The 16,410-nt window shown below is 35.7% G+C and overlaps 1 protein-coding gene across 3 annotated transcripts in view; it reads right to left on the bottom strand.

The window, feature by feature from the left end:
* NCOA3 (nuclear receptor coactivator 3) overlaps window positions 1-16,196 on the bottom strand; it is a 47,616-nt gene extending 31,420 nt beyond the window's left edge. For 2 of the 3 annotated variants that reach the window (XM_014536381.1, XM_014536383.1), the window contains exon 1: window positions 16,115-16,196. The gene's annotated coding sequence lies outside the window, so the exon portion shown is untranslated. Of the gene's footprint in view, window positions 1-11,773; window positions 11,827-16,114 lie in introns of all 3 variants that reach the window. The other variant, XM_014536382.1, reaches the window with a different exon arrangement.
* Window positions 16,197-16,410: the final 214 nt, after the last annotated feature.

The following is a 16,410-nucleotide window of genomic DNA, read 5'->3' as shown; positions in this document are numbered from 1 at the left end:
GACAAATAGTCAGTGGATCCCACAGCAAGAAAAAAACTTGCAATCAGAAAATCACAAACTGCACCCTAAAATAGTCTTAAGTATTTTTATTCTTGCATTTTATAAGATTAAATGCTGGGGCCGAGAACTCTCTGACTATCCCCACCAGTAACTGAGTTTATTAGTCAGGCTTGTTCGCCTTAGTTATGCAAGGTTATGATTAATATGCTAATTTAGGGAGTGTTTCTGGGTGTCTCCTGAGACTCACTAACTTAAGGAAATTTTCAAACAACTGTAGAGTTGACTTCTTGAAAACATCTTGAAGCACTATGTAAAAACAGATATTGCTCAAGTCAATTAGCAGAAAAAATTGCTCTTGGAAAAAATTTATGAGACATTCGTATATAAAGGCACTACTCAAAACTCAAGTTACAAATTGGCATGCTTACTCAAGACACTTTAGTATGTAGTCACCACTAGTTCATCTAAAGGCTTAATCCTACAAGATTTTATTTTCTAAAATATCAAAGGTTTTTTATTTCAATCAGTTGTGCAGCTCCAAGAGCACCAGTACCATGGAGGAAAGAACTGAACAACGTATAACCCATGTATTTCCGGGGGGACAAGGAGAAGTAGGGGAAGAGACAAGTCCACACACATGGAACCACTATGAAAGCTTCCTCTTCCAGTGATTATCGCCTACCTTTACGCTTTAATTCCACCCTGGTAAAGAGAATAAGAGCTGAAAAGAAACAAGGAGGAAGGAAAAGAGGGGGAAAGTTCCAGATAAAAAACTAACTGGCAATATCTTTTTGTTCTGTTGCTGATAACCTGTTATGTTTGGTGGGATAAAGTATAAACTACCTAATGCAATCCGTTTTTCAATTTAATTCCATTTCAGCTCAAACACATGCCCAAAACCATTTTAGGTCCAGGAAATAGAAATGAATTGACACTACACACTGCTAGACCTCAGGCTAGCAGAAGTGGAAAATATTTAAACAATTACAAAATAATTTTGTAAGTGTTCAAATGAACACACTATAATAAAGTACATGGGAACACAGATGATAGGAAACCTACCAGCTTACCATTTTTTTTAAAAAACTGTATAAATGGTGTCTACAATAAACAACCTTGGTGCAGACATGTGCCAGAAAACACTATAATCTCAGGACCTGGTCATTCTTTTCCTCTATCTTTATTTATAATGCCAGCAAATATGGAAAGGAGCTACCAGAGAGCAACCAAATAAAATATACTATTTTTAATATGTAAGTTGAGTTGAAAAGCATCCGAATGTAAATTAATAGTCATTTTATCCACAAGGTTTCATTCCCTCTTCTCTCTTTCTATGTTTGCCTTTTCATTCTCAATCAACAGGCCAATCCCAAAGGCCCTTCACATTTTTGCTCCATTTTAAATTTGATGAAGTCAAACTCAAACACAAACTCCTCAGAGGCTCTAGTACCAGAACTGGGCATACCAATTAGCCAAGGCAGGTGTTGGATGCAACTGGAAGCTTGTTGCCAAGAGACTTTTCAAGCTCTACATAAGCAACAGAGTTGAGGTTCACAAATATACATTGTGCAGAGGGAGTTAAACAAGCCAATTCCATCTAAATCATATTACCCTCTCCTGACAGCATACTAAATAGTTGGGTAATTCCTTAGTTGTTTTAAAGGTTACACTGACTCCTACAATTTAATGCACTGGATCTATCTATAATAATAAAAGCAAAATATGCAAATCGACTGAACGACCGAACAGTAGAACAACCGTCCAAACGACCACACTATGACATGCACTGGCGCCAAGCCAGCCAAGGCGGGTGCAATGAGATTGGTCGGGGGGCCCACCATTGCCCCATGATTGCCCCAAAGAGGGAGGCCCAGGCCACCCTTTGCAGGGCGATCAATCGGGGGGCTCCGCAGAACCGGAAAACCGGGAGTGTGTGGCAGCAGACATGGGCAGCACCAGGCCAAAGCGGGTGCAGGCAGGTTGGGGCCGTGAGATAGCCAGGGCCGCAAAGGCCTACCCTTGCACGAATTTCGTGCATCAGGCCTCTAGTTCATACATAAGAACATAGCTAAACTTATACTTTATAAACCTGATTCTGGCTTCATTTTAAACAACACCATCAGTCATACTTCCTCCTCATCACCACCACTATCAGCAGCCACCCAAGTGACCTATGCTAAAAGAGAATTTTGACCAAGAATTATCATTGAAATATTTCCTATTTTGTTTTTAACCTTAAGTCTAACTTCTCTTTATATCTCCCCTTCATCTCTCTTCTATCTAGAATACTCGTAACGTATCCTTCAAGATCAAGCTCAACTGTCACCTCTGGTTAAAGCATCCCCAACTCTCCCAATTAGTTTTCCCTTCTTTGTCCTAATCACTTTTCATACTTTTTTTTATAACATCACACCCCCCTCCTCTTCACTTTCCTGTCCCCCCTTTCCTCATATAAACTCTGAACCATTATAAAAACTTGTATGAGACTTTTATTACAAACTCCTTCCTCTTTCTTTTTTACAACTACCACCAGTCCCCCTTGTTCCTTTCTCCAACTCTTTCCACTTCTTCCCATCTTATTAGCTGTATTTCTGACTAACTCTATAATCTTCCTAAAATACAAAGAAGATTCATTGGGGGGAGAGAGGGAAACCTTTGTAGAACGTATTTGCTTCTTCCTAACATGTAATATTCACTTGGGTATTCCCATTCCAAAAAATATAGTAGCTTCAAGCTATCAAAACTAAAACTCAAGGATTTGGAATCCGTCAGCTAATGTACTATGATACAATAAAAAGACAATGGGGATTTATTGGAATCAAACTTGAGAGGTGAATCTCAATTTCACTAAAAGGTAAACTTTTGCCACCTGTAAAAAGCTTATCACCTGTAAAAAACTGGGGCTAATCACATCTCACATACCATATGTATATTGTAAGGATAAAAATGCAAAGCAAGCATAGGGAATAATGGTGATCCCTCAGAGGTACAAAATACCAAGAACAAAGATGTATACTCAGCAACACTAATTTTGCTCTCATTTGAAAAACAAATAGCTATGAATATCCCATATGGCAACAAATTAAAAAGATTCAGACAAATAAATTAGCCAGGACTATGCAGGCTAACCTCAACATACAAATAGCTGACTGGAATTCAAAACAACTTCCCACTGAAATAGCGTAGTGAGCTGTAGCCAGTAGCTAGTATAATGTTATGAAAATACCAGTGTACTGTCATAGATATCTGTGTTCTTAAGATAAAAAGGTATAAAGAATAAGTAGCACCTTTTAGAAGATTCTGAAGAGGACATCCAAACACCTTCAAAGTACACAGTGGTTCTTTTTTATTTATCTCTTTTTACATCTAGATTTGTGGTTTAATTTTTCTTTGACAGACATAAGTTTATTTCAAAAGTACTGTTTATACATAAGGTTGTCCCTTGATACATAATGAAAATATAAGCAGGAGAGAAAGAAGAGAAAACCAAGCTTTTAGCCCCCTTGAGGTAAGTGGTAAAGTACTAAATTAAGATAAGCAGTGAGGAGTTAGGGGTGTGTGTGCACAGAGGAGAAATAAAATATGATACACGTGTAATTAATAAGCAATAAAGATGTAAAGAAGAGATGACCACAACATGTGACCCATTCTCTCCTAATCCATTCTTTCTATCTGCCTCAGAAGAGGAAGACATTAGAAGAAATTTTAAAACTTAAGAGCTATCAACATTAGCCACCTGGTAACCAAATGGCAAAGAGCGGCAGAACTGCTAAAGAAAGTGGCACTAAGAAAGCAATGAATGACACAGGGAATGCTCACCATGGGTTAATAGCAAAACAGCTATTCCTATATTGGAGGACTTGCAGAGTAAGAAACTTGAAAGTACCAAGACACTACCCCCCTACATTATTGAAATTAGCCCTGTCCATCAATATCAAAAGCTACAGGTTTACTTATGACACTTTTACTACAAAAACTAACAATGTGGAAATTCAAAGCCAATAAAGCATGTTGAATTAATTTTTCAAAAAGAAAAGGTACTGAGGGTAGAAGAAAAAGAGTAAGATGTATCAAAGGAAAAACAGAGTTCCTTCTCTAAAAGCAAAGGGGTTAAAGCTGATTGTTTCTAACTCTAGCAACACAACATGGCAAATCAAATTCATAAGACTTCCTGTATGGATCATCATTACTGCAGGTTAGTCTGTGGCCCAGTCTTTGCTGGAGAAGGGGGGGGGGGGGCGCCGGGGGCGTGGGTGTGCGTGTGTTCTTTTTCTGACCTCACATCTTGTTCCATTCCTAGACTAAATTACTTTAAATTCAAAAGAATCCTTTTTTAAAATAATGTTTCTATATCCCTAGAAGTTACATGCCTACAAACAGAACTTCTCTCTTCAAATAAATCTCCAAAAGTCATTATTGATTTCAGGATAACAATAATATGAGAACATATATGTCAAAGTCCAAAAATAAAATTTTAAAGCACTCTTAACATCACTTACATGTTGGAAGGTGGGGTAGCACTGGTAGAAATGTTAAAAAGTATCAAAGTCTAAACTGAACAATAACCTCAACTGCCTTCCTAGTCCCCTTCAAAATATGGCTACTATAGACCACGTGGAGCTTAAAAAAAAAACACACACACAAAAAACTGTGCCTCTAAGTCAAGATTGTTCCAGGGAAGAAATTTTCAGCAAGAATATAAAATACAAGAAATAGGACAAAAAGAGCATCAATCAAATAATTTAAAATAAAACATAGCTCGGGGTTTTGTTTGTTGTTGTTGCTGTTTATAGATCAGTTTCATGATTCATGACTTTAAAGAGCTTCTTTCTAAACTTCATAAAACCTGCCTATGCATGTCTAGGAAATGATGCAGGGGGCACCTCATTGCTAGAGAATATCTGAGGCAAAACTTTAATTATGAACTCTTGTAAAATCATTCATACAACTAAACTGGCTAAAATCAAAACCCACTTCAGCAAGTGTCTTAAAAGTGGTCATTAATTACCAGGAATGTAATGTACAATATGATGACTACAGTTAACACTTCTATATGATATATAGGAAAGCTGTTGAAAGTAAATCCTAAGAGTTCTCATCACAAGGAAAAAAAATTGTGGGTTTTTTTCTCCTTTTCCTTTCCATATGAGATAATGGATGTTAACTGAATCTACTGTGGTAATCATTTCACAATGTATATAAATCAAACCATCATGCTGCATGCCTTAAACTTACACAGTAGCATATGTCAATTATTTCTCAATAAAACAAGTGTGTTGTTGTTGTTTTTGAAAAAACAAAAACAAAAAAAAGGAGTGGTCAGGCCAGCTGGCATGGCTCAGTGATTGAGCGTCGACCTATGAACCCAAGAGGTAACAGTTTGATTCCTGGTCAGGGTACATGCCCAGGTTACAGACTTAATCCCCAGTGTGGGGTGTGCAGGAGGCAGCCAATCTCTCTCATCATTGATGTTTCTATCTCTCTATCCCTTTCCCTTCTTCTCTGAAATCAATAAAAACATACTTATTTTTTTAAAAAAGAGTGGTTAGTCCTACCCAGTTTTGCTTAATGGTTATAGCATCCACTTGCTGGCTGAAGGATGGATTCAATTCCTATCAAGGGCACATGCCTTGATTCTCAGCCCAACCAGGGCACGAGCAGTCAATGTATCCCTCTCTCCCATCTTAAAGGTTAGTGGCAAAGTGAAATCTGTTTCTCTCTTTCTGTATCTCCTCCTCCCTTCCATTCTCTCTCTAAAATAAAAAAAAAATCAATGGAAAAAGTATCTTCGGGTAAGGATTAACAAAAAATAAAATAAAAAGGAGTGGTCACTATTCAATGTATTGAGTGTTGTCTACATAGACAAAGGAGTTCAAATTCCCTATGCCATGTACTTGGGATGAACTGCTGATCAAAACAAACAAAGTGTTTTGCCTTCGATTAGCTGATGATCCAGTGTCAGGATCAATAATCTAGTACAGTGATTTTCAACCTTTTCATCTCATGCACACATAAACTAATTAAAATTCTGCAGCACACCAAAAAATATTCTATTTTTTGCCAATCTGACAAAAAATAGGTTTAATTTTTATTGATTTACAAAAAAAGAAAAAAACAATAGTAATTACCTTCCCTTTTGACTCCAAAGTGACTTTTTTAAAAACCATGCATATAAGGATTTCTGGTACCAAGAATTAACCAATCAGATGCAACATTATTATGCAACATGACCAATAACATGCAATTCTATTATATGACTTTTATATTTATGGTTCAAGACAGGGCATTCACACCAGACAGCCATTGTTGTATTGGCTGTTGTCCTTTTTTTATTTGAAAAATCTAAGGGAAAAGAGGTCAGTTCCCCTAACTAAATACAGTTTTTAAAAAATTTTTGCAACACACTGGTTGAAAACTGTTGATCTGGTTAAGTACAGAATCACAAAATGTGTTTGTGTGCTCTAAAAGGTCTCCACTGAAAATTAATGCCTGATCTGTAATTCAAAAGCAGGAACTGAGTACTGACAGAATACACAATGTTATACATGATAGTTGTTCAAAGTCCTAACCCTCTTCAGTCAATGTGGTTGTTACTACTAAAAGAGACATTCAGGTTAAGGACGACGAGATGTCCTTGAAACTGGCCAAGCTTTACTGGTGTGCTCAGGCGCCCTTCATGTTTAAGCAGGACAGAACAGACTGCTGTATAGCAGGAACTAGATGTGCTACAGCTAACAAATACATACAGCAAGGTGAAAGGTTTATGTCAAATGCTTCTAGAGTTCCAACCAAATTTACTAGTTCAGTGCTTCTCAACCTTTTTGATATCAGGATTCCTTTCCCTGTTAAAAATTTAGAACCCAAAAAGCTTTTGTTATTTGGGTTATATCTATCAGTATTTACCATATTATACATTAAAACTTAGAAACATTTGAAATACTAATTCATTTTATAACAATCCCATTATATGTTAAAAATTTTATAAAAAAATAACTTTTTTGAAATAAAACAATTCCAAGAAAGAGGTGACACTGCTTTACATTTTTACAACTCTTTTGTCTGACGTAGGAATAGTTGAATTCTCTTATCTATTTCTCCACTCAATCTGTTGCAATATGTTATTTTGGTTAAAACTAAAAAGGAAATCCAGCCTAAAAGAAACATGTACTTGTAAAAGGAAGGACTATTTCAATAGTCATTTACAAATAATTAAGAGAGAACTTTCGTTGATATTATGCTAAAACTTGAAAAGTGGTACTTTGCTTTTTTTTTAAATATTTTTTATTGATTTCAAAGAGGAAAGTTGGAGAGATAGAAAAATCGATGAGAAAGAATCATTCATCGGTTGCCTCCTGCCCACCCCACACTGGGGATCGAGCCCTCAACCTGGGCATGTGGCCTGACCGGGAATCGAACCGTGACCTCCTGGTTCATAGGTCGATGCTCAACCACTGAGCCATGCCAGCCAGTGGTACTTCGCTTTTTAATTTTTATGTATTTATGAACTCTAGAGACATAGAGGAAGGGAGAGAAAGACAGAGAGAAAAACAGTGATATTTTGTTGTTCTACATATTTATGCATTCCTTGGATGTTTCTTGTATGTGCCCTAACTGGGGATTGAACCTGAAACTTTGGTGTAGAGAGATGACGCTTTAACCAACCGAGCTACCCAGCCAGGGCTAACACATGGTACTTTCTTAAAAGTTAGTTGCAACCATATCAATGAGCTTTCATGCTGTAACAGTAAAATATAATGACCTCCCTTGCACTCTGAACAAATCTTTAACCCATGCATGATTTTATAACATCATTGTCATCTGGATAATACTAGTTCACTGATTAAGCAGATTTTCAAATACTGATATTTTCATTATACAATATCAAAAACTCCACATTAATATCACCACCCATCTTACCCTAAAAGTTTTTTTGAGTACTGAGAAGATGTTATACTCATGGTGGCAGATTCAAATTTACCAACAATTTTCGCTTAAAACTCAAATTTTACCACTATCAACACGTTAGATGTTTTCCTTGAAGAGCTAGGTTCACCTTGCTCATTTTTAAGAAACTGTCAGCAAAATCCAAGTTTCAATAACCATAGTTCTTTCAAGTAAAATGGCATTCCATGAAGAAAGTGGCCAATTCAGGACAAAAGCCCATTGCCCAAGTGCTTTTCCCCAAGACAACCTAGGCAGAAGTGCTTTCTGCATGTTTTCCATTCTCACTAGACGGAATATTTAAAATATAGTACTCAAAAGGGAAGATTTAACGAAATGAGCAATTTTGCTGCTTTATCAAGGACAATCCTGAGTGGGAAATGGGTGGGTTTTTTCTTTAACTTTGAGTGAAGAACGGTCTGGTGGTGCCACTGCCGTGATCCATGCTAAGGTGCCAGCAGCTTTATGCACCACTGCTTTTGCCCCATCAGTACAAACATCAGCAGGATGAGAATGGCAAATAACATATACTATAAAAACTGTTTGACCTCTGTGGACCCCACAAAAGGTTCTCAAGGACTCCCAAGGGTCCATCAACCACACTTTGAGAACCACTGAGCTAGATTAATGTTGGAGTTCAGGGTTTAAAACTGCTATGGTTTCTCCAAGATCCTCCACATTGACTTAATAAATATTTCAGTATCCACTATCTGTAGACCTATACAGAAGCTCATCAACTTACAGTGGGGTTACATCCCAATAAACCCATCATAAACTGAAATAACCCCATTCAAGTTGAAAATATTTAAAGTAAAAAATGCATTTAGTACACCTAACCTACTGAACATCATAGCTTAGCATGGCCTACCTTAAACATGCTCAGAACACCTACATTAGTTAGTCTACTGTTGGGCACAATCATCTAACAAAACACTGTAGAGTATGGATTGTGTACCCTTGTGGGAGCTGAGGCTCACTGCTGCTGGCCAGCATCACAAGAGAGTATCGTACCACACATATCACTAGTCCAGGAAAAAGAAAATTCAAAATTCAAAGTATATTTCTACTGAATGTGTACTGCTTTCGCATCATCAAAAATCTTAAGTCAAACCATTTTAAGTAGGGAACCATCTGTATAACTATGCCATGTTGTGAGATTAAGAGAACAAAGGAATCCCTGATAAAATTACATAGTGGATTATTGCTTTCAACCAAACACACTTTTCCCCCTTGCTCCATATACAATAATGACAAAATATTTTTATTATATAGAAAGACAGCCATGCTCAAATATCACAAATATATCTTTGGACCAAAACTGAGCAAACACAAGGTAATGAACTGATGACTCCATGGAACCACAGAGCTCCAGGACCAGAAATTAGCGAAGACAATCAAGAAATCAAATCATGCACAAGATAACAGGACCAAAAGCAAGGCTCATAGGTAGAAACCAAACAAAAAATTTCTGAAAGGAAGGTGGGGAAAAAAGCAATTATCAATAGCTAGTTACTGATTATAGCAAACTGTCACTGCAGCTGAAGAAAGGGCAATATACACAAAACCTGAGTCATGCATATTTCTGATATTGCAATTAATACTTCAGCATGGAATCCTGAACCTTGACTGAAGGTATGGTAGATATGGGTAAAATCAACAAAAAATAGAGTTAGGGCCTGGCCGGTGTGAGCTGAACAGCTGGGCATCGACCCAGAAACCAAGAGGTCATGGGTTTGATTACTGGTTTCAGGCTCAATTCCAGTAGGGGGGTCGGTGCAGGAGACAGCCAATCAAAGTGACTCTCTCATCAATGTTTCTATTTCTCTATCCCTCTCCCTTCTTCTGTATCTAAAAATCAACTGAAACATATTTTTTTTAAAAAGTTACACCCTAGCTGGTTTGGCTCAACGGATAGAACGTTGACCTTCGAACTGAAGGGTCCTGGGTTCGATTATGGTGAAGAGCACGTGCCCGGGTTGCAGACTCGATTCACAGGAAGGGGCGTGCAGGAGGCAGCCGACCAAGGATTCTAGCTCATCACTGATGTTTCTATCTCTCTCTCTCTTCCTCTCTGAAATCAATAAAAATATATTTTTTCAAAAATAGAGTCAGGAGTGCCAGGGGCAGGGAGAGTGGCATACATGAAGGGCACCAAAAGAAGAAAAATACATTTCCCACTCAAGATGCAAATTGTAAACTAAAATTCTCAAGTGTACTTGAAAACAGAACTAAGAAAGATGGCCAAGAAATTCATCAATATCTGAAGATAAACTCACCACCCAATAAAATGAACTGGAAAGAAGTTTAAAATAAATGTTTGATTCTTTTTTTAAAATGTATTTTATTGATTTTTTACAGAAAGGAAGGGAGAGAGATAGAGAGTTAAAAACATCTATCAGCTGCCTCCTGCACACCCACTACTGGGGATGTGCCCACAACCAAGGTACATGCCCTTGCCCGGAATCGAACCTGGGACCCTTCAGTCCGCAGGCCGACGCTCTAGCCACGGAGCCAAACTGGTCAGGGCTGTTTGATTCTTAATGAGATAAAGAATCGATGAGTGAAAAAATAGATGAAAAGAAACAAGATAAATGGTTGTGAAAAGAATGAATTATAAACTTTCAGATATTATAAAGTATTAAAAAAGATAGTATTGCCCATTAGCTGAGCAACAGATATCCGAACTCTGGATAGATTTGGTTAACATGAGATACTTAAACCCATATCCAGAACCAAAACTCAATAGCATTAATTCCTAGACTATAACAACACACACACATAGAGTAAAGTGGATAAGAAAACTGATGAAACCAACCAGAATGCAGCACAATGAAGGAAAAATAGTTTATATAAACCCCAGCATAATATTAACAAATTTTAATCTCTGAACTTCAATTTCTCATTCTCTAAAATGGATATGCCATCACCTTAACAAAGTTGCTTAAAGAATTAAAAACCATATAACCTCCCCCCAAAAAAGAAAAGGCAAATGGCAGGCTTGAAAAAACAGCTTTCTCTAGAATCAAGGTTAATTTTTTTTTTAATGAAATTTGCCTCTTTAATTATAAAGTAACTACATCTACCATCCAGATAAATTCAGTAAACAATGTAGTTATTTGCATTTTCTAACTCCTATATTAGCTGAATAACTTAAGTAAATTACCTAAACCTTGGTACCTAAGAGGGAATGATGGAGATGTCTTTTGGAAGGTACTAAATTCTCAAAAATGCTAAGATCTACAAAAAAGTTTTGGTAATGGTCTTAAAGTGTTCTTATGTAAACATTTCAAATATTTTTTTAAACCTTTCTGATAGTGTATACTTCTCTGTCAAAAGAATTTATTGAAACAGTACCTCTTATTAGAAAGGCACTTGGATCACAAGTAATTAAGGACAATTTCTTCTTTGAAAATTCATGCTAAAATTCATAATTAATTGCTCTGCAATTTTTTAAAATATAAAGACATTGGCAATTTAACTAACCTAAATTTAAAATTTCTTTCACTATTCATCATTCTTAAGAAAATGGTTCCCTTTTCAACTGCTAAAAAAAAAAAAAAAAAGGAAAGGAATAGAGCTCAGGCTTCTTATATTTCAAATGGAATTGGGAGAGAGGTATTTAAGTAATGAAAACAGCCAAAATTTCCATGATACCTTCACTCCACAAAAAAGGCTTACCAAAAGCCCAATTAAAAACTCTCATACACACAAAAAATTAACTTACTTCCCAGGGCCTTATAGTACTGAATCATCTCTAAAAGTGAAAAGACAGGAGGATTATAGCTGTGCATGGCCAATTTGTCTTTTGAAGTCAAAGCATGTCTCCCGTTACCTTGCAGCAAGTCCATGTGATCTGCATATCAATATATTGTAGGGTTGCAGCATCTGAAACCCATACCAACCATTAAAAGGTGTTACCATTATTTTAATTAACAAGTTTGCCAACACATGAAGAACTTTGCAGTTTTATTCTAGAATTCTTTCTAAATTATCACAATCGAATTTTAAAGAAAATTTTAAAAAGCTAAGAACCAAGACTAAAAGTCATGTAATTCCAATTCTCTTTATGTTACCCTCCAGTAAAATAACTAGCTCTATAAAAATCCTTTTAAACAGAAAAGCAATATACCAGTAGTTGATTTAGAAAAAAAAATAATTTTTATAACTCAGTTTTCTACATTAGGGTCAAATGTTATAGTAGAGGAATGAAAGAAATGCCAAATCACACACTGTGTAATAGGAGTGCTGCCTGAAATATGTTAAGTACATTTTTAGTTGTTATAATTTAAAAACTATAAAAGATAAAAGTCTACAGAAGTGAATTAACTATCCTAAACTGATCTTTGTGAACTCACAAAGTATACTGACATAGTATGTTTGTGTACTCACATAGTATGAGTTTAATAAATGAAGCTCATTGAAGAACAGTAATACTTAGTTTCATTAATACATGATGGAAAATATATCTTAGGAACATATGTTGACCACGTGTGCACGCATGCAGAGTGTTCAAAGTTACTTTAAAATGTTAAAATAAGTAAGGCCCCTGTTATCCTTGATAAATGTCAGCTCATGCACTCATGCCCAATACACACTATTTTTCACAAAGCAGAGTCCCAGGAAAGGTAATTTTGAATCCATCAGCACCATGTAATGGTTACACATAACAAATCCTATTCAAGGTCAGAAGTTTAGAGGTTTTCAATATCAGCTTCATAATAATGCAGGCTTTATGTTAAATATTTTACAGGTTCAAAAACAATAGTCTTAGTAAAACAGTTTTCAGAAACAAAGACAGAATCATAAGAAAGTAATTAAAAGTTTGGCACATGAGAGAGAGGGCCATTTATAATAAACTGAACTATTTGTACAGCAGTTCACTTTTATATAGTTGTGCTGATATTTAGGCCAATTGTATTTCTTAATTAAGTTACAAAATTAAGTACTACAAGAGCTATGTTATTACCAATCTGACCATTTTTATGTATATATTTTCCAAGTGTAATAAAACTGTCCTTTTTATGAACCCTGACTATTTACTGAGATCTCCTCGCCATTCATTTTCACCAAGAGCAGAAAAATGGTGATTGTAGATTAGTACAGCAATTTAGATATTTGTTGTTCATGTCAAAGATGAATCTTGCAACTTTAACAGTTTTCTCTACATATTTTGAAAGAGAAATATCAAAGCAAACCAGCTTAACCTTCAGTCTTTTGTTAAAAGAATCTTTTTGATATGTGACCTCTGCTCAAAAAAATTACCTTTTAAAGTAAATAACTGTTTGATCAACATTAAATTCAAAATATTTAAGCTTTTAACATTATTAATGCATTAATATTTTCCTATATATCATCACAGAACCAGTTACCTCCAATTTTAAATGTATCATTAGTCATCAGTCTTCTTTCCATACATAGAAGGAGACTCTTAAAAGTTTCAAACTGCCCGGCTGGTGTGGCTCAATGGCTGAGTATCAACCTATGAACTAGCAGGTCATGGTTTGATTCCTGGTCAGGTCACATACCCAAATTGTGGGCTCAGTCCCCAGTGGGGTGTGTGCAGGAAGCAGCAGATTAATGATTCTCTCTCATCATTGATGTTTCTATCTCTTTCCCTCTCCCTTCCTCTCTGAAATAAATTTTAAAAAATGTGTGGGGGTTTTTTTAAGTTTAAAACCTAAGAAGAAAATAAAAAGGGGGCAAGAAACTAAGTGTGGTCTGATTAACCCAAGTAAAATAACTTTGGCTTTTCCACTTGAAACCACAGCACTTAAATTAGCCCTAAATAGCAGATCCACCAAAATTATGGCTTTTTTGGTAATTTTTTGTAATTACTATCATAAGCTTGAGAACAAAAATTGATTCCTAAACAATTTTGCTGCAAGATACCCATTAAGTATTTCACTGCAGATAGGTCTGGGTATGACTTTGAATTAATTTTTTTAAGAAATTATTTTCAGCCCTGACCGGTTTGGCTCAGTGGATAAAGCGTCGACCTGCGGACTGAAGGGTCCCGGGTTCGATTCCGGTCGGGGGCATGTACCTTGGTTGCGGGCACATCCCCAGTGAGGGGTGTGCAGGAGGCAGCTGGTCGATGTTTCTCTCTCATCGATGTTTCTGGCTCTCTATCCCTCTCCCTTCCTCTCTGTAAAAAATCAATAAAATATTTTTTAAAAGAAATTATTTTCAATATAAACTTTCTTGACACTTGAAAAAGATACTGTTGTAGAATTGACATCAACCCTATAATTACAGGATGACTACTATAACAAAGACTGATTTTTAAAAATTGAGGTGAGTTCAATTAACATGTTATTTTTGAAACCCAGGAATGTTTGAGACAGCAAACCTTCTGAAGTCAGTGCCATGAGAAAGGTAACAATATTTTTCCATAAAATTCCTTTATGGCATCATAGAGCTCTTACTATTCCTCAATACATCAGCTATGTTCTTTAACAACTTTACTGAGATCTAATTAACTTACCTTACACTTAAAGTATGTGAGTCAATGGCTTTTATTATATTCAGAGTTGTACAACTGTCACCACAATTTTAGAACATTTTCATTATCCCAAAAAAGAAACCCAGTACTCTTGAGCTGCCTCTCCCCTTATCCTCACAATTCTCCCCCAACCTCACACAATCTCTTCCCTACCCCTACCTTAGGCAGCCACTAACCTACTTTCTGTCTCTATGAATTTACCTATTCTGGACAGTTCATACAAATGGGATCATACAACATCTAGTACTTTGTGACTAGTTTCTTTCACTTAGACTAATCCTTTCTAGTTCATCCACATTGTAGCATATATCAGTACTTCATTTCTTTTTATTTCTGAATAATACTTCATTGTATAGATATAACATTTTATTTATCCGTTCATCCATTGATAGATATTTAGTTTGTTCCATTTTTTTTTGGCTATTATGAATGTTACTATGAACATTTATGTACAAGTTTTTATATGACCATGTATATTCTTAAATGAGAAATCATGAGCACTAAAAAAATCAAAACATATTTTGATAATATATGCAAAGAAGCCTCCAAAGTTTGCTAGTAAATAGGAAAGAATCAGGTTCCTTAAAAATAGCTTAAAAAAAAAAAAACTGGCATCCAAATGTGCAGTTTTAACTATAACTAATATGCTGAGGGCTCTAGTGGAAAAAGTGGACAACATGCAAGGACAGATAGGTAATGTTAGCAGAAAGATGGAAACTAAGAAAGAAGTAAACAGGACTATTAGAAATAAAAAACACTAACAGAAATGAAGACTGCCTTTGATGGGCTTATCAGCTGACTAGACACAGCTGAGGGGGGGGAAAAAAAAAGAAAATGAGTTTGAAGATATATCAATATGAACTTCCAAAACTGAAATACTAAGAGAAAAAATAAAAAAAATTAAAAAATGTCCAAGAACTGTGAAATGATTACAAAAGGTAAAATATATGCATAAGAGGAATACCATTCATATGAAATTCAAGAAAAGGCAACTTTTTCTATACTCATTTTTCTATTCTGATGAACTAATAAAATTTAGGAGTTAGATAAAATGTTATATGCCCACACAAGCAATCATAGTCTTCACAATGTAAAAATAGTAAAAACACATGGGGCTGATTCAGATTTTGACTAAATACCATTAAAATATTCACACACGCCTGGCCAGCGTGCCTCAGTGGTTGACGTCTACCTATGAACCAGGAGGTCACAGTTAGAATTCCAGTCAGAACATATGCCCAGGTTGTGGGCTTAATCTCCAGTAGGGGGTGTGCAGGAGGCAGCCAATCAATGATTCTTTCTCATCATTGATGTTTCTATCTCTCCCTCTCCCTCCCTAAAATCAATTAAGAATATATTTAAAAAGAAAGAAAAAAATGTTCACACATAAGAACAAGGTGGGTGGGCGGGTAGTGCCACATATTAAACTGTAAAACACAGTTCCCCTCCTCTCCCAAAAAGTTATGTTTCTGTATACATATATACACATACATATTCACTCATTTCAATACCATGCATTCATTCAATTAATCATTAAAGAGAAAACCATGAAATATAAAACAAGTTTAAGATTAAATCATAAATTAAAGAAGAGAGTAGTATCTTCAGAGGTTGAAATCAGAAAATTACAAAGGATCGAGCCAAAAAAAAAAAAAAAAAATACTGGATTACCTGGCTAACCAGTCAAATGATGTTCAAGTAGAAGTTTATTTTTATTGGTCTCTGATTCCGCTGTTCAGCAAGTATTTTGATCCTGAAGATTTAAAAAACAAAGTATGTTGAATTTCATTGCCCTTTCTTAGTATTATTGGTCACACACAAATTAACTTTTTCCCTAGACATATGAAACAAAACAAAAAGGGCTATTAAGAGGCCTCTTTGAAGAATTTTAGCTGGTGCCTTATTTTGCCATATATTACTGCTTCTGCTTAAAAACTCAGGGATGGCATATACAATATGTTTTGTCA

Source organism: Myotis brandtii, unplaced genomic scaffold, assembly GCF_000412655.1.
Source record: "Myotis brandtii unplaced genomic scaffold, ASM41265v1 scaffold161, whole genome shotgun sequence".
Taxonomy (NCBI): Eukaryota; Metazoa; Chordata; class Mammalia; order Chiroptera; family Vespertilionidae; genus Myotis; species Myotis brandtii.
This window is presented reverse-complemented; position numbering and strand designations above follow the sequence as displayed.